Source organism: Anolis sagrei, chromosome 4, assembly GCF_037176765.1.
Source record: "Anolis sagrei isolate rAnoSag1 chromosome 4, rAnoSag1.mat, whole genome shotgun sequence".
NCBI classification, from domain to species: Eukaryota; Metazoa; Chordata; class Lepidosauria; order Squamata; family Dactyloidae; genus Anolis; species Anolis sagrei.
This window is the reverse complement of record NC_090024.1, coordinates 224,394,104-224,418,089: the sequence shown is the minus strand read 5'-3', so window position 1 is coordinate 224,418,089 and position 23,986 is coordinate 224,394,104. Positions and strand designations below refer to the sequence as shown.

The 23,986-nt window shown below is 39.6% G+C and overlaps 1 protein-coding gene across 3 annotated transcripts in view; it reads right to left on the bottom strand.

Moving 5' to 3' along the window:
- The window catches only part of TSHZ2 (teashirt zinc finger homeobox 2), a 392,283-nt gene that overhangs the window by 140,961 nt on the left and 227,336 nt on the right, over positions 1–23,986 (bottom strand). The window lies entirely within an intron of this gene.

Here is a 23,986-nt window from a genome sequence, read left to right as displayed (position 1 = left end):
ATTCTCACCCAGCCACAAAGAGCAAAGGAAACTTAGACTAGTCACTATATTTCCATCTAAGTCTTGTCTGGTGGGTTTTCCTGCTAGTGGGATGGTAAAATTACTCAAGATTAAAGTCCATGCTTTGAAAGAGTTATCCATGGTGCTGATGCCCATTTCTGAAATATAGTTCAGGATGAATTACCATGTTCAGGATGAATTACCATGGTACTGACAGGGTGTGCCATAGCCACTCCTAGCCCAAGCTTTCCAACAATGTTCTTGAAAAGATAAAAATATATGAGAGGCCAGATATATCATGTATGCTCTGAGGGGGAATCGGAACACAATTAAAATGAATAAGGAACACCTAAAACCTTTCTTATTGTCCCTTCTTGAGAATTAAATATGGGAATCAGAGTCTTTTAAGAAATTGTGCTCAGAATGTGGAGTACTTCTCTAGAGATACATTTTAGGCCCTTTTGTTGGGATTGGAAAACAGCTTTATTGTTCATATAATGCTATCCTGTTCTATATTCTGTATACTCTAGGGCTGATTATACACAAGTTTAAGGAAGGTGACTTCTGGGAAGGTGACAAAGTAACCATTTTTACACACACACATACAAATTCATTTTGGGAAAAATGTCTTGGACATCTAGGAATACCTCAAGATTCATCTGGGATGTTTTTCGGTCTGTCTGTTGATAAGAACTTTCCCAAATTGCCTCAATCGATTTTATGATAGGTACTCACAATGAAGAATAAAACCAACAGATTAACCCATTTGAGTGCTTAGCACTTAAATGTCTAATTTTGAATCCTTGTATATATTCAACCATGACATAAATCTTGCCATTATTCCTGAGTAAAGTCAAGCCATTGAATCAGTTTGATTTACCTATGTGTTAACTCTACATTTTATAATTGATTCATTGGATCTACTTTAGTTGGGATGAATCAAGAGGATTCCAGTGGAATTTCATGCCATTATCTCTTCCATTATCTTCTTGTATCTCAACATAGGCTATACTGGCCAGAATTGATGAATTGATCATCCACCACCATGTAATACTGTTACGAAAACCAGCCATTACTTTTTCTGTTACTTAAAGTGGGATCTGTATAACCTAACAACAGCTCTTGATGTGTTACTACCAAATTTATAAACCAGTGTAAAGGTGGACAGTAAGTGAAACTGAAGGTATGACACATCTCTATGTGATTTGCTGAGCATCAGCAAAATATTGGACTCTCAACTGGTTAATAAAAGAATAAGAAAATGAATTCTAGCTATTCTTTAAATTAATGTTATATGGCTTCAAGTCTACTTTGACTTATGGCAATCCTGTCATAGAGCTGTTGTTTTGGTTTAGTTTTTTAAAACAAGATTTATTCAGATCTTATTCCAACACCCGCAATGCCGAAAAAATAATTCACTAATTAATTGCTATTATTTTCTGCTCCCTTCAAGCAAGAAAAAAAAACCTGGATTTGATCCTAGGTGGCATACAGCTTGAGACATTCCTGCCAAGATGTCTCTAAAATGTCCTTAACAAGTAGCATCTGCAGGCAACAGGCAAATGTTACCTACAATGCCAATAAAATAGCCTTACTCTTGCTCATTCACATATATGAAGCCCATGGAAACCCATGCTAAAATAAATCTGCTAATCTTACAATTGCCATTAATTCATCCTCTCCTTTCATTTTTTATCCTGCTTTGAACTGTATGTCCGTTGCATCCTTATTATTATCAAGGGTAACTAGTTACAATATTACCTGTAATCTTTTCCAGGTTCCAGGTACTAATTATAGAGTATTAAAAAGAAATGGTGCAGAATGTGAGTATATTAGATTGATTCAGAGTATCCAGCTAAGGCTCCCAGAGTCTCCCAGGGTCCTAGTTTAAAGCAAAACTGATCCTTTATGCTGAAGGCCTATTCCATCTTGAAATTAGATATCATGGAAGTCATGGTAACAAATGCCCCATTTTAAACCCTTTGTCACCCCCTCCTTCTTGTAATTGTCCTACTTATTGCAAGATGTGGTGGCACTGTGCAAAAACTATCAGGATTCAAACTTGGTTTATGCAAGACAGGTGGCTTACTCACCACATGAGGGAGTTTGCAAGCAAACACAAATGCAGGACAGGACAGCCTAGTAATCACCACACTGACTGCCTGCATCAAGGCTGCAACATTTGACTTCAATCAGGAAGACTTTTTTCTTCTGGTAAGTTATTTCCATATAAGGGAGAGAAAGGATGTGTTCTAGTTTTTCTCACAACCCAAGTACATGAATATCCCAAGATCTCCATCCTATATATCCAATAGCATCCTGTGAACTGTGGTTTTATAAAGCCTTGAGACTTCTCTGGCAAAGAACGCTGGTGCCTCACCAAACTACAGATTCCAGGATCCCATGGCATTGAGCCATGGCCATTAAATTAGGGATGACATCCCTCAAAGAGGAGCTCCAAATGCAGATCCTAAAGCAGGAAAGAAGTGACAAGTGGAGTGCCGCAGGGTTCCGTCCTGGGCCCGGTCCTGTTCAACATCTTTATTAATGACTTAGATGAAGGGCTAGAAGGCATGATCATCAAGTTTGCAGACGACACCAAATTGGGAGGGATAGCCAATAGTCCAGAGGACAGGAGCAGAATTCAAAACCCATTCTGTATCTTTGCAATTCATGACAGATTAGAGAGATGGGCCAAAACTAACAAAATGAAGTTCAACAGTGACAAATGCAAGATACTCCACTTTGGCAGAAAAAATGAATTGCAAAGATACAGAATGGGGGACGCCTGGCTCGAGAACAGTACGTGTGAAAAAGATCTTGGAGTCCTCGTGGACAACAAGTTAAACATGAGCCAACAATGTGATGTGGCAGCAAAAAAAGCCAATGGGATTTTGGCCTGCATCAATAGGAGCATAGTGTCTAGATCTAAGGAAGTAATGCTACCCCTCTATTCTGCTTTGGTTAGACCACATCTGGAATATTGTGTCCAATTCTGGGCACCACAATTCAAGAGAGATATTGACAAGCTGGAATGTGTCCAGAGGAGGGCGACTCAAATGATCAAGGGTCTGGAGAACAAGCCCTATGAGGAGTGGCTTAGGGAACTGGGCATGTTTAGCCTGAAGAAGAGAAGGCTGAGAGGAGATATGATAGCCATGTATAAATATGTGAGAGGAAGCCACAGGGAGGAGGGAGCAAGCTTGTTTTCTGCTTCCTTGGAGACTAGGACGCAGAACAATGGCTTCAAACTACAAGAGAGGAGATTCCATCTGAACATTAGGAAGAACTTCCTGACTGTGAGAGCCATTCAGCAGTGGAACTCTCTGTCCCGGAGTGTGGTGGAGGCTCCTTCTTTGGAAGCTTTTAAGCAGAGGCTGGATGGCCATTTGTCAGGGGTGATTTGAATGCAATATTCCTGCTTCTTGGCAGGGTGTGGGACTGGATGGCCCATGAGGTCTCTTCCAACTCTTTGATTCTATGATTCTATGATTCTATATTAAAACATTAAAAGATAAAATGATACACACACTTCCATAAAAGTAAAAATGTAAAAGTTATTTAAAAAATCAATTGAGCAATTTCAAACTTGAAAATAATAACATTCATTAAGAGACTATACAAACCATAAAATGGAATAGGACATAATTAAAAGTCCATGCCATTCAGTTTCCATACATTTGATGGCACAATAATGTATTAACTTGCCTGTAGAAAGACAGCAAGATGGGAGCCATCCTGACCTTCCTAGGGAAAAGGTCCCTTAAGCCTGAGAACAGCCACCAGAAGGCCATCTCTCTTGTTCTCACTAAACAACTCTGAGAAGATGGTGGGACAGATAGCAGGTCTTCTCCAGAAGATCTCAAAACTTCTCCAGAAGATCTCAAAACTGGCTTTTTGTAATTGTATGATCTGTATTTTAATGTATTTTATGTATTAATGTATTACGATGCTATTATGTTTATCCTACTTGTGTATGAATTTCCTGTTGGTAGCCAGCCTGAGTTCCTCTTCGGAGGTCAAGAAGACCGGGTTATAAAAGCTCTAAATAAAATAAAATAAAAAATAAATAAATAAATAAATAAATAAATAAATACTGGGCTTATAAAGGGAGATACAATCCTTCAAGGGTCTATGGTGGTGCAGCAGAATAAATCACCGAGCTGTTGAACTTGCTGACCAAAAGGTTGGAGGTTTGAATTCAGGGAGCGGCGCTCCTTGCAGTCATACAGGCCACATGGCCTAGGAAGTGTCTATAGATAATACTGGCTTAGAAATGGAGATGAGAACCACCCCCTCAGAGTTGAACACAGCTAGACTTGATATCAAGGGGAAACCTTTACCTTTACTTTACTATCCTTCAAAGAGTCTGGACTCAAGCTTTGTAGGGCTTTAAAGGTCATCCCCAACACATTGAATTTTACCCAGAAACGGACCAGGAGCCAGTACAGCTGTTGCAACATGGGGTTTCCTGTGCTCCTTTTAGCCAGCCCCAATTAACAATCTAGCTGCAGCTTTTTTGGGCCAATTAAAGTATCTGAGCACTTTACAAAAGCAGCCCCACATACAGTGCATTACAACAATCCAAAGGGTATATAACCAAGGAATTTTTTACTGTGGCCAGATCTGACTTCTCTAGGAACAAACAAAGGAACCATGCCTAGCCACCCCTTTGAACCTATGAAATAGCCTATCTGATAGAGAGAAGAAACATTGGTGTTAATACCAAAGCTCTGCAGTGTACTTAGTTTAAAATTTATTTGATTTTCTAATGCAGAACTCCTTTTTTATCAAAAAGACCCCTCCCCTTTTGAAAGTGTGTATCAATGCAGGGAAATATAAGTGTATGTGTGTAGTAATGACTCTTTCCATTATATGGTTTATTTCAAATCAACTTGGTATTTCTCTTTCTCTTTTTTTAAGTACCACATGGTAAGGCTTTGAAACTTCAGTTTGTTAAAAAAAATTGTAACAGCCTTACAGCCTTTGAAGTCACTGCTGATATAGCTCTGAACAGATCCATTCAAGTTCAACTAACATCAGACAACTGTTTAGTGTATCAGAGGAAGCCACAAAAGCAAGGATTTCATCAATATTTCACAACAGCCTCAGGGAAACTGTAGATTGCAATGCTGTAGGGCAGCTAATGGAATTACACACAAGGGTTTTGTACATTTAAAATAAGCAGCTACTAAAAAAATACCTTTCAGTTTGATAGAAACTGTATAAAAACTGCAGATCGGGAAATAAATAGCTACCAATGCTTCTCGTGTCAAGCTCGTAGGTCATGTTCAAAACAGGTATTTTTTATTATTATTACTGTTATTATTGTCCACCACCACATTTGTTTGACTCCTGCTCAAGCAATAATAAAGATTAACATTTATGAAAAGTAGCACAAAAATAGTACAGACAAATGAATAATTAAAGAGGCTTCTGAAGAATTTGTTTGTTATTGTATGGCTGGAAAGCTTGTTTGCTACGATAAAATATGCTTAGGTGTTCAAGCAGCAAAAGGCACAGAGTGGCGATCATGGACATTTAAACACTTTTTGATTTTACGAAATGAAATCTCTGAAATGCCACCTTGGCATTTCCTTACATATATGTTAAAAAAGATTTGAAGGAAGCTTACTTCATCTCATGTTTCACCAGGCTTTATAATATTTACAAAGCAATGGGGAGAAACATGGCACTTTGTGAAAAAAAGGGAGAATGCATTGAATAGCACAGTGTTAAGATCAGCAATTTTTTTCCATAAGACTCTTTATCAGAGTCAAGAATTCTGCATACGGCACAACATTTACTATTCTAAAATTAGATCTCTACCCAACACTGCATTATTCACCCTAGAAAAATAAGCACCGTTGACCTTCGACGCAATTATATTAAAACACTTGCATATGGTCTCTATCGGAGACCAAGCTTCTTTTGGTTAGTGTGCCTACCATCACAGCTTTTAACTTTATTATCATCATCATTCATAACCATCATAATAATTTTTAAAATATACTATTTAAATAAGAGTAGCAGAATGAGTATGGTGTAGTATCATGAGCTAGAAAACCACATTTGAATGTCACCTTAGTCAGAAACTCGCTAGTCAGAAACTCATCTTTAGCAAGGCCCAAAGGCAGAGAACTTGTCCTTTGGTAGATGTTGTTGGAGGTGAATAGGGTCCAACAACATTTTGACGGCCACATGTTTCCCCTTTGTCCAAGCCATATCTACTGGCTACAAATGTTGAGATCACAGAATCATAGAATAATAAGAGTTGGAAGAGCCTCATCGGCCATCCACTCCAACCCCCTGCAATGCAGGAAAAGCACAATCAAAGTACCCCTGACAGATGTCCATCCAGCATCTGTTTAAAAGCCTCCAAAGAAAGAGCTGCCACCACAATCAGAGGCAGTGAGTTCCACTGTTTAACAGCTGTTACAAGTGATTTAGACCTCATCATATACAGAGAGGAGCATCTTCTCCCGGCTTTTCTCTGCTGTCAGCACAGAGTCCCCTGGAACCATACACATGATGCAGGACTACTTCCGGTGGGACTTTGTGGAGCTCTGTGCCAGCAGTGTTGAGGCAGCAGAGCCCAGAGGAGTCAGGTGTAAACTCCTCGTAGAACAAAGCTAGAGATCCAAAAAGAAAGTAGGGACAGACAGGAAAACATTGTGGAAAGCGAGACTATGGACCCCAACTGTAGAGAACAAAGAGTTATGGTTCCCTCTGCTGCCCCACAATTTCCCCCACTGTCCCCTGTTTTACACCTGACTGTTTGATAAGGTTCATATACTAGTCTGTGCCTCAATATTTTGCCACTAGTCCACATTCCTATCATCTTTGTTTCCTGAGATAGAAATGTCACTGTAATTCATGACAGAGCTAATGTACACCAGTTACAGGAGTCCGAAGAATTTTTTGGCCTTTGAAGCAAGTACCAGCACCTTAAATTGAGCTTGGATCAAAGCAGTCAATCAGGACAGCTTGTTTAAAATTGTATGATTTCCCCAAAAGCTTGGATGAAGTCTGTCTAGAAGTCTGCTGGAATTGTCTCTGAACCTTCCCTATTGTATTTTAACTGCCTTCCCCCTCCCTTATTCAGGAGCATACTTTAGAAATAGCAGTCCACATGAAACCTCTTTCATTTCCTACTAAACTTTATAGCTTGCAAATGCTGAGTTTTGACCATTAGGCTTCTGCAGTTATAAGCATCTTGCTATCAAACCACCATGCCAGCATGAAGGTCATTACGCCGACCAGGGTCTTTCTTCAACTAACTTCTCAGATCTGTAAGCAATAAGCAGTTGTGAGAGATTGATATGATACTTTGTGAGTAATTTGGATGAACTATAACACCAGCTTGGTAAAGTATTATAATTTTAAATGTGTCCAGAAAATAATTGAAATTCTGGTTTAAGCTTCCTCCTTAATGCACAGCACTGGGCATATTTAACAGCTGACTAGTTTAGTGTGAGCATTGCTTTACAAATGAGGTCATATTGTTTTTAAGAAACAATATCGCTATCAAACACGTTTAAAGGGGAAATGCAAGAGATTAGGGGGAGACTTTTTAACCTTTCTGTCTCTTTCCATCTTTGTTGACTACAGCGATTTAGGTTCTCGGGGTTTTTTTGAAGGCAAACATGGGAAGCGCTAGCATCTAAGAGAAGCCCGGTAATAATGAGCAACTGGCAGGCATATTCTCTCTTATTATTACTCTGTCAGAAAATCTTTGTTCTACATCACTCCATCTTTGAAACACCAGCCAGAGATGAGAAAGGTCAAAAAACATTTCTCTCCAACATGCAGTCTCTACAAGCACAGTGTCAGTCTTCGAGACACACCGAGGAGACAGAAATCACCCTCTTATGGGGCCAGAGAGAGTAAAGACCCACCTATATAGGCTTTCGAGCCTTTTACTGCCCAGGCAATGCTTTCCTCCCAGTCATTCATTTGCAAATAAGTGAAGTATGATTCAGACCAACCCTGGATGCTAGTTTCATAGATATGGGTTTAGTACTAATCATTAATTTTCAGTGGAGTGTAGGAAAGGAATACAGTCGTCCTTCCACATGTATGGTTTTGATTTTTGTAGATTTGATAATTTATGGATTGGATTAAAAATGTCATGTGACTATATGCTAAAGAACCTGGCAATCACCTATCAGGGATTTCGAGAATCCTGGAATTTGTAGTTTGGTGTGGCAGCAGCACTCTTTGGCAGAGAAGGGTAAAGTGCATTGTTGTAGGTTTTTTGGGTTTTATGGCCATGTTCTAGTAACATTCTCTCCTGACGTTTCACCTGTATCTGTGGAAAGCATCCTCAGAGGTTGTGGGGATGCTTGCCACAGATGCAGGTGAAATGTCAGGAGATAATGCTTCTAGAACATGACCATATGACCCGAAAAACCTACAACAATGCAGTGATTCCAGCCATGAATGCCTTTGACAATACACAGAAGGCTAAAGGTTTGTAAAACAATTACTCCCCACTTCCATAGCATTGAGCCATGGCAGTTAATGTGCATTAATTCTAGAGTGTAGATGCACTCTTTAAAAATATTCCAAGATTTTTGAGAACAATAACATTTAATACACATGAAAGGCACTGCAGACTACTTCAACCAGAGAAGTCAGCCATAGCTGAGCACTTGATGAACCAATCTGGACACAGCATATTATTTGAGAACACAGAAATGTTGGACCACTCTCACAACCACCATGCCAGACTATACAGAGAAGCCACTGAAATCCACAAGCATGTGGACAATTTTAACAGAAAGGAAAAAACCATGAAAATGAACAAACTCTGCTTACCAGTATTAAAAAATCTAAAATCATAACAGTAAATAAGGAACAACACTCAAAAACAGGGGAATTCCAGACAAGAGACAATTAGGGTCAACTAATCACCTCCCAACAAATGATTCCCCCAGGCAGGAAGAAGCCAGACCTTGAAAACTGCTAGGTCATTAAATGCCAATCAAGGTGTCCAATTGCTGCATTCACATCTAACTCAAACAGAGAAGAGTTCTTTCTCTCACCCTGGACATTCCACAAATATATACACCCAATTTTCCTATTTTCCAACAGACCTCACAATCTCTGAGGATGCCTGTCATAGATGCAGGTGAAACGTCAGGAGAGAATGCTTCTGGAACATGGCCATACAGCCCAGAAAACACACAGCAACCCTATGAACTATGTTGGCTGATGTGTACACTATATGAGCAATAACAGCAAGTATAATCTAAATAGTTTAGCACTGTTTGATGTGAAAACACTTCTCCTTCCACTAATGGGTCCACATGAAAGAACACTGCACCTTACCCCCATTTCAAATTCATCATTAAAATTTGTCATATGGACTTTGTCATAAAGTCATAAGCTGCAAATGCAAAAAGTTCTAAAGTTTGTTTGTTGTTTTTGATATCTCTGCAGTAGAAAACAAATAAAAAGATGATCTCTTAGAGGTGGAAAATCAATAATAGCAAAGGTCATTTAATGGCAAAAGAACAATCCAAGGAGGGTTGAAAGCAATGGTAGATCACCCATTGCCTGTGGATTATACTAAGAGACATTTCATGAGAATAGTATCTTTTATGCCTCCACCTTCTTTCCCTTTCTGTAAGAGTTCGTTTTTATTCTAAAATTTTGTGAAAGGCACACATTCAATAGATAATGTCCCTACATGTTCCTACCAAACAAAACTGCATCTGATGTATTTATTTCTATTATCTCTTTGGCCTTCCTTCTAGCCTGGTTTCATGTGCATGCACATTTTAGCTTCTCTTGGAGGTTTTAGACCTACCTACTATTTAAAAAGGTAGTAACTTCAAATATCCTTATGTAATTGTCTATTTAAGCCTTACAGTCTGATCCTCTGTAACCAATTTATATAAATTGGAATGCTGGAACAGAGTGTCACCGTACGACTTCCTTCCAAATCAGAATGCATTGGAATGTAACCCTGGTTTGAGCCAGATAATAAACTGGTTTTCACATTTGGCCTGCTTCCCCAAGGTATTGATATATTAATTCCTCCACACAAATGCACATAACTCACCAAATGAGAAAAGCTTGCAAATTATTCCCTCACAGATTAATGTGGTAAAGTCCAGATGCAGGTTAAATACTTCAGATGCTGTTTGTGTGAGAGAGACCAGACACAGACACACACATACCTTGTTAAGGACCAGAGCTTCCCAAATGCCAGTCTGGCTTTAAGACTGGCATTTTTCATTTGAGGAATGCAATATTCATTATGAAGCTACAATACAATGATCCTTTGCAAAGAATGTGAAACTGAGTGGGACTTTACACATCTGGAGAAATATCTAAGACAAAACAGAACAACCGAATTCATGAGGCCTTTTCACACCACCCCATTATAGTACTAGAATTTCATTTTAACTACATGGCATCATCCTGTGCACCATGGGCTTTATACTTCAGTAAGAAACTAGAGCTCTCTGATCATTCGAACAGGCTTTCCTTCCACTGCGTAGCTGGGGGAGGAGAGCAATTTTGACTCCTCCCATGAGACAAGAGAGGAGGGTTCTTCTGGAACCCTCCAGAAGCAGGGGCGTGGCCTGCTTGTGGCAGGCCAAGCCCACTAGGCCCATTCTGCGCCTGGTCGTCGACCCACCACTCCCGCCCATTAACAGTATAAATAGTGGTTGCCTATTGGAACCGGGTAGGAATTCCCCCCCCCCCATATTCTAGGAGGGTTTTTTGCCTATCCTATACTGTTTAGGGGCTAGATGGAATGGTACAGGTCTTAAATAGGTTTAGCGGAAAATAGATAGGGAAATCCTATAGTTGGTGTGCACCTAAGGCACCCCCTTATGGGGTGAAGGCCATTAAGCAAAAACACTCATCCAAAAGTTAGCTTGATGGGTGAGGTGAAGTCAAACGGCCCTGAAATGATGAGAGTCTGGTCTCAATAAGTTTTAGAGAGACTTCTCACTCATTTCCCTTAAAGGTTGCCAGGTTAGGTCACCTGGGAACCCAGGTGTTTCGCCCATAAAAGTTATATTAAGCCGGGTAGGGATGCTACCTTGGCTTGGCTAGACCAAGTTCCAGACACCCTTAAGTTATGTTAGGATAAATATAAATAGGTAACGTTCAATAAAAGTTGCCCAATTTGAACCCAAAGATCTGTTGTCTTATCTCTTTATTTCGGGGGTTGGCAGTCAAATACTCCTCCCTAAACTACAAATTTGATGATTCAAATAAATGTTGCCATGGCAATTAAAGAGAAACCATAGCATGCGTATTTCTATGGTGTGACAAAGTTGTTACATCCAGTTGAGCTCATTAAACACTGTCCAGACATTATCATTACATGAGCAACAGGATAATTATGGATGAAATAAGAATAATGTCTGGTTTATGGAAAGAGAAAAGAAAAAGAGGGGGAGGATGATATTATGTGATATTCTTTTCTTTAAAATGTGCAATAAGTGCAGTGGAATCTATCCTTTGGAAATCAAAGTTCTGAAAATTTCTCTACGTTCTGATATGAATATTAAAAGTTACTTTAAAGCTAAGGAACCTATTTCCCCCCTTTCCCATATCTATTCCTCTCATTTCATATGCTCCCCTCCCACAGTACGCTATTGGAAAATATTGCATTTCAAGCACGGTGCCTTTATCAAAATGAATAGATGTACCTAGGATGTTGTTTATTAAGGCATCCTTAAATGTCTGTGGTGGCATCATTTATATCCTGTGGAAGAGACCATGCCAGGTCAAGATCAACATTTTGAGGAACCCATTCATCAGGATTGAGCAGGTGGCAGGGGCGGTATAAGAAATCACTCCCAAAGAGTGCTAACTGAAATGGATGGAAGTATGAAAGTAATAAGAAAGTGATCAGTGATAGTATAAACAACAGCCAATAAATCAAAGGAGGCCAACCATGGATAGAAAATCAAATTTTAAAAATAGGATCCTTTTTCAATGGAAACCAGAGCTATACAGTCTACAAAGGGAGGTTTTTTAAGCTATTCTGCATATAATCATCTGTCCATGAATTCTTGTCAGAACCCACAAGGTATGGCACAATGGCCAAGCATGAAATGTCAGAAGAATTCTGCAATGCCATTGATCAAAATGATGGAAGGTCCAGTGAAGCAAGTGGCAACTATAAAGTCCACAAAAAAGAAAGATGTGCACAGAGAAAACGGCACCACACTGGATGTCAATTTGAAAAGCTCTGAGATGGACCACCTTTGAAAAGTAATCATCATTGCCAGGATAGCATCCACAGCAAAAATCTATGGCCTTAGCAAAAAGGATTAAAATGACGTTTTGTTCATATCAGAGTACTGGAAGTAGGCCTATAAAGCAGAAAGAATAATAAATAGCTGTCTTGTCCCAAGTCAGGCAATTAGTATACCACATATAGTTCAACTCTGTCTGCTCAGGTCAGAACTTGGGGAACTTTTTGGATTACAACTCTCAGAATTACCTGATTATATTGGCTAGAAAATTCTGGATGTTGTAGTCTAACCAATAAATATTCTATATTTTGTTTGTGAATGACAATGACTCCCTAGTATTTCAGGGTGAGGTCTAAGCCTTTTAACTGGAGATATGGTTGGATTGAATCTAGGGCCACCTAGCAATGAAGCAATCTTCTGAAGGTAGTTAGGATCTTCTTGAGAGAAAAGACCATTAATTAGGGTTCTCAAGCTTTGAAGGAGAGAGCAATGGAAGTAATCCAGCTAGACAGTCACTGTGTTATACATTTTCCCTATGTATCACACACAACCTCAATGGTCATAATAGAACTTTCATTTACCCACAGTTTCAAAGCACAAGTCTGGTTTATATAGTTTCTAGAGAACCTGAAATGTGGTTGTATATGTGACAGGGGGATTAATGGAAAACGGTGGAGGGACAGATTGGCTGAAACCTACAAGCTTCCAAACTTTGTCTTGGAAGCGGGAACTCATAATTTGAAGCAGTACCACTGCTTCAGACACTGATGTATGCCAAGAATTGTAGATCGAGACAGGACAAATTCTCCGCCAAAATTAAACTTTATCCCTTAAACTCCCAACCTCCAGTTCATAATCAAGTTATATATTTTAATGGTAATCACTGTACCATACCTTTTGCAGATGCAGAAGTTGGTAATGACAACAAATAAAGGGGAATATATATATGGAAGCATCTTTTAAAAAAATTTAGAAGTCAACCCTTTTGTAGGAGTTGAGGCATTTTAGAGTATGCAAAATCATTTGAGAGACCCGTTCTTCATTTTATTCCATCTGATTTGCTAAATAGAGAAAATTCCTGCAAAGGTTTTTTAAAAGAATGATGGATTGGAAGACTATAAAATTTAAGCAGTGATACTTCCCTCCAATTCAATGGCAAAGCTACCTCACTAACAGGGAAAAATATGAAAAACAAAGAGAAGAAAAGAATGGTTTGCGGATCAATGCCACTGTTTCTTAATGCTTTCTGCAGTTCTAACATTAAGGCACAATATTGGTCTATGGATGCAGAAGGTGAAATGGAATCCACAAAAACAGTCATTTGCACACAATTGCATCTGGGGACAAATGATAGATGTTTGCTTGCTTGTTTCCAAAGAGACAAAAAGATGAAAGTATCTCTTTGTTTGCCTTAGCCCCAGTAGTCTTTGGTTACATAGGTTTTCCAATTTTCTATTTTGAAATGTTACTGAAAAAGCCTGTTAAACGTACAGGTTTAACAGTTTTTTTCAGTAACATTTCAAAATAGAGATTTTTATTGACCGTATTTTAAATTTAATACATCACATTCTATACTGCGTTTCAAGAATCAGAACATCAAAATAAAGAACATAAAAACACAACACAGATTTAGCACAATAATGTAAAACTCTCTGCTAAAAAATAATGTTATTTAAACAATGTTATTTAGATACTATCCAAATATGATGAGGAAGAGACTTTTGAAAAGGCATATAAACCTGCCCTAGAAGAGATATTTCCACAGATGTAGTCTAACAAGCCACATGCAGAAGTCTAACTATGAAAAAGGAACCACTGAGAAATTAGTCACAGACAAGCCCAGCAGGATGGTTTTAGCAATTGATTCTGCAAGCCATCATCCAACTTTTTGATCAAACGATAACCTTGCTTTAAAGAAGCGCAAGCATTTTATTATTGGTAAAGGTGAAATCTGTGATATTGCCTACAGATGGAAGCAAAATTTCTTTGGAATCAAGGGCTGTAAACTTGTATAGGACATGCTGAAATTAACTGTATCACCTCTGTACATTCCTTCTTCTCCCCTCTAGCAATAGCCAAGTCCATATTGTCCCTGCTGCTGGCTTCTTACAGCTATGGTGGGTCGGATGAGGAAGGAAGAAGACTAGATAATGAAGCCATCCTCTTGATCCCCCAACAGTTTGCTACTGAACAACACATTGTGGTGTTCATCTGCTTTTCTTGGGATAAGATTGATAAGGAAATCCTGGTACCTAGTTGTTTTTCTCCCTCCTCTCTCTACTCTAGTAGATGTGAAATGTATATGTACTTTTTGTTGATGAGGACCAGGAGACCATTTTCCACCCTGTCCAAAACTTTCCACTGTCCACAGAAAAGCACATATACATGTCACATGTGCATATGTCATTAGCATGATTCCGGTCAAGGTTGTGTTTTGGGTTGTTGCTGTTTCTTGAGATCTATTGCATGTCAAAGGATGCCTTGCACCAGAAATGTACACATCTGTGAGTCTTCTGCTGTATTTCAGAAAAATGAAACATGCACAAAATAATTCCTTCAAATGCCTGAAATGCATAAAACTGAAAACAATACAGAAGCATGCCTAATTCACATTTACACAAAAACATGAATATCAGGTTTTAAAATATGTAATTTAATATGCATGTTAAGGAAAATGTATAAAAATGTGGGAAGAATAAACAAAGACCCTCAACTTGGCATTATTTATGTATTGTTTTAAATTAATGTATTTAATTTATGCCCCATCCTTCTCCCAGTATGAGGCCCAAGGTAGCTTACCAGAAAAAGAAAAGATGGAATTATTATGTTTCATTTTATCCCCATTACATCCTTGTGAAGTAGGATTTCAATTACCACTTAGGTTGCACAATTGCTGTACAATTATTGCAATTTGACATCGCTTTAACTTCCATGACTCAATGCAATGGGAGTTATAGTAAGCTGAGGAACCAGCACTCTAAACAACAACTCCCATGATTCTATAGCATTGAGTGATGTCAAAGTGTATTAATTCTACAGTGTAGATGCACCTATAGTCTACAGTTCCCTGCAGACACTCCAGCCCATTATTCTTATTGTAATTACTCCAGCTCCCACAAACCTTTATGTTCTTCAAGTCATTACAGACTTATTCCACTCCATATACTTTCACACTGAGTCAGCTGGCACACATTTTGGCACTTTGCTTCACTCATTTTCGCTTCCCTCTCTTTACTTTGTCATTGACACTTAATGTGACTCGCATTAGTTGGAGGCACTGGGCCATGTGCCATGATCATTCACTCACCAACTTCAAACAAGAGCAAAAATGCCAGTAAAAACCCACTGCAATGGGCTCCTTCAGTGACATTCACACTGTTGGCAAACAAAGTGCAACCATCCTGGTCTAACTCTTCCACGGTCACTAGTCAAAACAAAATGAGCAAGTGACCACAGCCACTGGTCTTTTCTGCTCCCATATGGTGGCTGTATATAACCGATATGCTCTTTTAGATCTCACTAACTTCTGCAATATTTTGTGGCCCACTGTAACTGAAAAGCATACATTAAGTAGCCAAAAGTATTTAGCTTAAAGGTGTGTGTGTGTGTGTGTGGGGGGGGGGGGGGGGGGGTGATACCAAACACATAATTATCATTTCTGTGGTATGAGAAGCCAGCCTTCTTCTGTGGATAGTCACACCTTTTATTTATTTGCCTTTAACAGTGGTTAAAATGGCTGGTGTTATAAGAAAGCCAATTAAAGGTCAAAAATTCACATTTCTCTCCCTTTCCTCATCTGTTCCACCCTATATAAATGTGCTTCTGTCAAAGACAAGCAGTCGTGCTTGGAAATGCACTTTATAGGAACTGAAAGAAGGGAGAAAGGGAGAGGATCGCTTTCTCAACTTAAAGTATGTAACATTTAAATATCAAAAAAAATCTTTGTTTTCTAATGAGGGAACTACTGAAGAGGGGAGAAATGAATTATATGCTTGATGTAGACTGAAGGCTGGGAAAATTAAGACCATTTCCCATGGTGTGAATGCACTGATTTCAGTTTGTGAGAGTAAATTAAACCTTTGGGAGAATTTGTCTTCCATTAAATTGAACAGCTAAACAGGCACAGAAGATTTTAATGTCACCACCAACAAACCCCCAAGGTTGCACAAGGAAAACAACAAAAAATGTATGGGCTTTTTTCCTTGATGGAAGTTTCTTTCTGTCTTGGCAAAAATATAAAGAAGAAATTAAATGAAACTAAAAGCAGAGAGGAGGATTTGAAAATGTAAGGAGGAAAGAATGAGGCATGCCTTGAAAGATCATAATTCCATTGCTATACCATATGCTATTAATGTCTGTCAACACTGTTTAGCCAGCAACTGCTGACAGAACCATATTTGCTATCTAAATACATCATAAATAAATCAGTAATGAACTGCGTTAGTAAACCTTCTGCACTGATTGGAAGTACAGATCGAGTAAACAAACTCAATGAAGAGCGCTTTGCAACAGGAAGGATCGACAACTGTTTAATGTAAATGACAAAGTCACTCACACCTCTCTTCTTCTGCTGTGTTTAAGAGACGAGTGAAGGAAGATCTTGATGGCAAAAGTGGCTAATTAGTGATTGAAAAATGTGTTTGTTGTGCATGTGTGTAATTGCTGGCAGGTGTGCGAGGAACAAGGATTGAATGGAGAACTTCTCTGAAGCTATCTCTCTTGGGGTCCCAATCCAGACTTCTGAGGTTTCCAAGACAGTCACACTTTCTTTCTTCTGACATCATTCATTGCTGGTTTCCTAGGGCATTTCACAACACACAGTTAAACAATTTGATTCCATTTTAACTGCAAGAATCCTGCAATTTGAAGTTTAGAGACGGGTATTTAGAATGGTACGCCAAACCGCAACCCTTAGGAAATCATTGGAAGTTGCTGTGGTAGTTAAAGAGGAATCATAGTGCAATAACTGTGTAGTATGAAAGGGATTCCAGTTTTCTATGAAGCTTTCAACCGATTCAAAAAAAGTTGAAATGTTTTTCTCCAACTTCCACTTCTAATCAATATTTCCCATTACCCTTTGGTTGCCTTTATTCAATGATGGGTGTAGTAAAAAGAAATTGGGATACAAAGAGGAAAGGGAGGGGGATGAAAAACAGAAGAATGGGAGAATTCAAAATACAAGGGGGAAAGTATATGGGCATGATTTCTCCCACTGTACTTTATCTTCCTGCTCAAAACCCTTTCTCATTCCATCACCCAGTTTTCATCATGGAAATGAGAGGTTAGTCAGCTAGTAAATATGTTTGTTATTTTTCAAAATATGGTAACCCTAAATTAATTTTACCAATTGCAAATTGTAATGCTGGAACAGTAACTTCCTCTGCTACATGACCAGTTCCTTGTTGTTCTTCTCTGCTTTCTGTTACTACAAGGATAATAAGAGAATTGATTAAAACCTGAAATATTTTTATCCCTGGAAATGGCCTGAATAGGTTAAGTTCACAGCAACTGGAAAACCTTACCTCACCAATAAAGCAATTTCACTCTTATTTGTTTTATTGCTTTTAACTTACTTCCTCTCCCATTACCCACCAAAGAAATTACTTGCAGGCAGTGGTGGCTGGTGGACTTCAGGCCAATGGGTTTAGCACAGTGGTTCTCAATCTGTGGGTCTCCAGATGTTTTGGCCTCTTTGATTGTAGGTGAACTATAAATCCCAGCAACTACAGAAATACTAGCAGCTGGTAAACTGGCTGGGATTTGTGGGAGTTGTAGGCCAAAACACCTGGGGACCCACAGGTTGAGAACCACTGGTTTAGAACAAACTCTACAGGAGCTATCCAAGGTGCTGAACCAACTTTGGGGATGGTTGAGAATTTTGTATATTCTCTTTAAAGTTTGGACAAAGGTACAGAGTGGATTCATCACCACATTTGCATGGGTAGCTGTCAGCCACCAGTAGACTTGACCATAAAGAGGATAAACAATGTTCTGCATTGTCTACTCAAGTGCTCTATTCATTATAGGGAGAGAACCTCTCTCTCCTCCTCACGTATATTTAAAATTCCAAGATAAAAATGCAAGTGGAATATTCCTTTTGTTATTACCAGGCTAAGATCAAACCTTGGGCTGAATTCAGCACCTTGGATAGGCCTTTTTATGTTTTGCATATATTCCAAAACAGATTGACAATCCCAATCCGCTGATGTCATAAACCTTCACTGGGTACAGATATTCATGTTCATTGGGGTTCATAACTTTCAAGTTTGGCTTCTCCCTAAGCATACTTATGATTACCAGAACCATGGCTGATTATAGAAAAGATAGACCCTCTATTTATACTTTTCTAAGGTAGAAGATATAGATTTGGCTCTGCTTAGATAAAGTAAGCAGATATTCTTATGGCAGGAAAGGAAATTGCACTTTCTCCATGGGGACAGACTGGTCTCTTCTTCCAGTCTTTTTGCACCCCCATCATCTTTTGCTCACAAGGTAGGTCTCATCTGGCTCTGTGGCCCCCTCTTTTCTGCTTCTACAGCCTCGAAGCACATGCCCTTGGGTCTAAAGTTCCCAGCTGGAGTGAATAATGATGGGGCAGGCTGCTGACTGCGGTACAGCTTGATTGATGATTCTGCAGTACACTTTCCACATGGTTTTGATGCTGAAGGAGGTGGTTTTGAGCCAGACTTACAATGGCAGGTGGGCATCATTCAGATATAGCCCTTCATAGCAAATCTAATTGGGGAGTTATGGAGAGGGGTGGGGGTGGAGGAAGATGAAGAATAAGAAGAGGGAATATGTAGGCATAAATGCTTTCAAGGTCAAAAACACCAAGACATGCATGGATCGGTGACTCTCTTTAGTGAGAAGCAATTGCAAGGGCTAAATGCCATTTATTCAATAAGGGAAGAAAAGCTTTAAAAGTCATATAGCACGCTCCACTTATACAGGGTGTGCATCAATTCAAACTCGTTTTGTCCAATATTAGAGATGGATAGCATAAGCAACAGCTTTGCAGCTTAGCTTTACAGCTCAGAGGGTATTATTACAGGGTTGTTACCCCAAGGTAACAACCCTTATTTGCACACACGATGGAAACAAAGTGGTTTTTTCTCACCGTCTTGTCCCATTCACATGCCTCTAGGTCAGTGGTTCTCAACCGTCCTAATGCCTCGACCCCTTAATACAGTCCCTCATGTTGTGGTGACCCCCCACCATAAAATTATTTTGTTGCTACTTCACAACTGTACTTTTGCTACTGTTATGAATTGTGATGCAGGATGTATACATCTGATATGCAGGATGTATTTTCATTCACTAGACAAAATTTGGCCACAAATACCCAATATACCCAAATTTGAATACTGGTGGGGCAATTAACTTTGTCATTTGGGAGTTGTAGTTGCTGGGATTTATAGTTCACCTACAATCAAAGAGCATTCCGAACTTCACCAATGATGAAATTGAACCAAACATGGCACGCAGAACTCCCATAGCCAACAAAAAATACTAGAAGGGTTTGGTGGGCTTTGACCTTGAGTTTTGGAGTTGAAGTTTGCTTACATCCAGAGAGCACTGTGGACAGAAACAATCATGGATCTCGACTAAACTTGGCACAAATACTCAATTTGCTCAAATGTGAACACTAATAGAGTTAGGGGAAAACAGACCTTGCCATTTGGGAGTTGTAGTTGCTGGGATTTATAGTTCACCTACAATCAAAGAGCATTCTGAACCCCACCAATAATAGAATTAGGCCAAATGTCCCACACAGAACCCCCATGATCAACAGAAAATATTGTGAAAATATTGTGTTTTCTGATGGCCTTTGGCAACCTCTTTACACCCCCCTTGTGACCTCCAGGTTGAGAAACACTGCTCTAGGTCAATTTACCTGTGAAAAGTATAACACATGATTCTTCCTCTTGTAGGGCTAAGGTCCTCTCCCTGACTTTTAAGACCATAGTTTGCTGTTACATCTGAAATGGTGAACAGATTTGTAACCCAGAACCATAAATGATGACAAGCTAGCATATCTAAAGGTGAGAAATGCTGGGAGTTGTGGACAACATTCAGAGACGTGTGTAATTCTCCATACCTAATTACTCCCCTAATTTCGGGGAGGGGAAATTGTGAGCTTTAAATGCTATTTTCAGTGTATTCTTGTATTGTAACTGTATTTTAACCTAAATCTACACCATATTATTCATTTTTTTAAATTTATGTATTCACTTTTTCTTAAATTGTGACCAAAGAGTGTGTTTGTTAGCCACCTTGAGTCCACAGGGAGAGAAAAGCAGGGTATAAATAAAGGGGATAAATAAATAATATAACAACATCTAGAAGCCTACCAGATCCCCATCCCTGTCCAAAATCTTATGATGACTAATTGAATTGATCAGAAGCAGATAAACCAGCACTTACATAAGTGCCATTGAGTCAATGGGACTACTTTAGTTAACATTCATAATTAGATTCGGGCCACTATTTCCTGAGTGGCAACCGACATTCCTGCTATTGTCCAAACGTACACTTGTCATATGCCTAAAATCGACCTCCTGAACCCAAGTCCAGCTAACAACATAAAATATAGATCCCTAAAACAAAAGTATCAGTGTTTAAAAATTCAGTTCTAAGCTGTTGAACTTGCATATGTTTTTTTAAAGTCCGAATTAAAGGTGATTGTCTCAGTGTCAATGAGGCCCAACCACTACATATTGAAGGGATATACCTTAATTAAGATCTTGCAGAAATGATGGGCTGTAATTTATTCCTAATCTTATTTTAGTGGCACAGTAATTTTGCCCCCATTCCCAACTGGCTGAAGGAATTTAGGATGGAATAAAATGAGCATTAATTTATAACTGTACCTGGGATGGATTATACTTAAAGAAAAAAAAAAGAGAGAATGATTTTGCACAAGGACAATTAAAGTAGTTCTTTATGTCTCCTATTAATCCCTTTAGATGCATAACTCTTTATTCTGTTTCTGTTCACATTAGAGAAAAGAGATTTTGTTTAACTCCCCCTTCTCCTTCTTTTATAAGCTATTTTTATTCACTAGGTTCACCAAGGACTGGTAGGTGGAGCCCTCTGTATAAGAAACTAGTTCCTTTACACAAAGGGTATATGCTTAGAATTGGTGAAATCACCCATTTATTCTGCCCTAGTCAGCAGGGCAACCTATCTGTGCTCAGCAGAAAATGAGAGAGAGACCCGGGGGGGGGGGGGGGGGGGGGGCGAGGCTAAGGGAGAATAGAATAAATCATTTTGAATTAGCATGTTAATCTGTTGACCCTGCATTTGCTAGTCACCTGGAGTTAGGTGACTAAATAGTAAAAGACTGTGATGGGGAGTGTAGAAATGATTGGTGGTCATAGTGGTGCAGCAAAGGAGTGGATGTGGAGTATGATCTTGGAGAGCAACACATAAATATAGATTATGAACCTCTTTCTTTTTAGCAGAAAGCATAAGGGGCATGCAAAATGAATGCAGCATTAGTCAAATTCTCTCTAGGTCCCATTTGTTTCCATGAGAAGATGCAGTGATGTTCACAACAGGAACGGGGCTCTAAAATAGCAATCCAATGAAGAATTTGTGCCAAAAAGAGAAAAGAAAAAGGAGGAAGGAAGGAGAAAACAAGCAGAGGTAAAGCACAGCCCTACAGAAAACCATCAAATATAAGGGTTCATCGGCACTGTAGAATTGCTGCAGTTTGACACTGGTACTTGGTACCTAAGTACTTAACACACTTCACAGTAAATTAAGAAGTTATTCTTATTTCAAAAGTATCATTCTAAGCTAATTGTGCTAAAGGCACAATGCTATACTCCTCCTCCTGAACTATGCTGAAACCAACCATTTCCCAACATGGTGCCTCCCTTACTTTGCTCCTTCTATGTCTCCATTCTGGCATGTGAGGGCAATCTGGCTGTAACATTTGTCACCCCCTTGATCACCAGGGTTGATTCAGTTGATCTGGCTGGCTAGACAGGTGTCCCCTTCCTCTCTAACCACTCCATCTGTATCCCTTCCAAAGCTGTATGCTTGGTGGAAGAGGACAACATGCCAGGTATTGTGCCAACATGTTTAGCTACCAGAGCAGTTCTGGCATCAGGTGGCTCTTCAGCCTGTGTCTACAGTTACTCTAATTTTTTTTTGTTGTGTCAGGAGTGACTTGAGAAACTGCAAGCCGCTTCTGGTGTGAGAGAATTGGCCGTCTGCAAGGATGTTGCCCAGTGGATGCCTGGATGATTTGATGTCCCCGCATGAGGAGCTTGAGTATCTCCCTCTACGTCCCACCTCGGAGTTTGAGATCATCTGGGGAGGCCCTGCTCTCGACCCCACCACTCTCACAAGTGAGGCTGGTGGGGACGAGAAGCAGAGCCTTCTCAGTGGTGGCCCCCCACCTGTGGAATTCACTCCCGGGGGAAATCAGAACAGCACCAACCCTCCTCTCCTTCAGGAGGAGGGTGAAGACATGGCTGTGGAACCAGGCCTTTGGGCAACCAGGCAATTAGACAATGGCAACCAAATAAGACAATCAGATGTGTAAGATCGGCAGGATTGTCGAAATGGAACCAAAACAGATCTTTGAGTTAATTGTACACTGATGGGTAGGAGGAAGATCCAGATTTGTATTGTTTTTACTGATTTTATCATTTTACTGATTTTATTGGATAATGTTGAATTGTGGGAATTTGTACTGTTATATATTTTTTTTGTGATGATTGTTTGTGTAGCAGGCGTCTAAGTGCGCCTTGCAGCTGTAAGCCGCCCTGGGTCCCCTTCGGGGTGAGAAGGGCGGGGTACAAGAACCCCAAATAAATAAATAAATAATAAATAAATAGAGGGAGTTCATCCTCCTCTCCCTGGATTCGAACCTGTGACCTGTCAGTCTTCAGTCCTGTTAGTCTTCAGTCCTGCCGGTTTAACCCACTGTGCCACTGGGGGCTCCAATAATTATTACTCTAATAATTCAGGTTAAAGCATAGCAGAGCTGCTCTAATGCAGCCCAGGAGCATACCTGGAACCCTTTGGCTGGCCAGACAGAGAGCACTGCCACTGCTACATCATTACAAACAACCAGCTACCTGACAGAGGCTTGCTAGCAACATCCTATTTCGGTTGACATTGTTAGAGACCCTGGTGTGACACCACCAAAAATGTGATATCTGCAGTCAAACTCTGTCAGGGAGCTGCTTGGTTGGCAGCAGTGATGCAGCAGTGAGTTTGTTGGAGAGCAGGATGATGAGTTGGGCAGGATCTAGCCTATTTCAGTTATCCTCACCTCCAAAACTTAAGGATCACTTCAGACCTTCTAAGTAAACCTCATGTTTCCTTGACCTGTATCTGGATGATGGGTTGGGCAGGATCTAGCCTATTCCAGTTGTCCTCACCTCCAAAACTTCAGGAGCACTTCAGACCTTCTGAGTAAATCTCATGTTTCCTTGACCTGTATTAATGGCTGGATGCAGTGTTTCTGCTGTGAATCCAGTCATGCATCATGTGGACACCTTGCAGCAGCTGAGTGATGAATCCACTTTATTTTGATGATTTAGATAAGGCCTAAGGAATATAAAAAGGTTCTGCCAGAAGAAGGAGCTTGTACACATAGTACACTGGGTGTATTATTTGAGTTAGAACCATCTAGAATTGGGATTCTATGCTTCTTTCCTTCACCCATTATAGGCTAAGACCCATGAATCCATCTCTTAAATCTAGAAGCTGAACCAGGGACTAAACCCAAATATTGA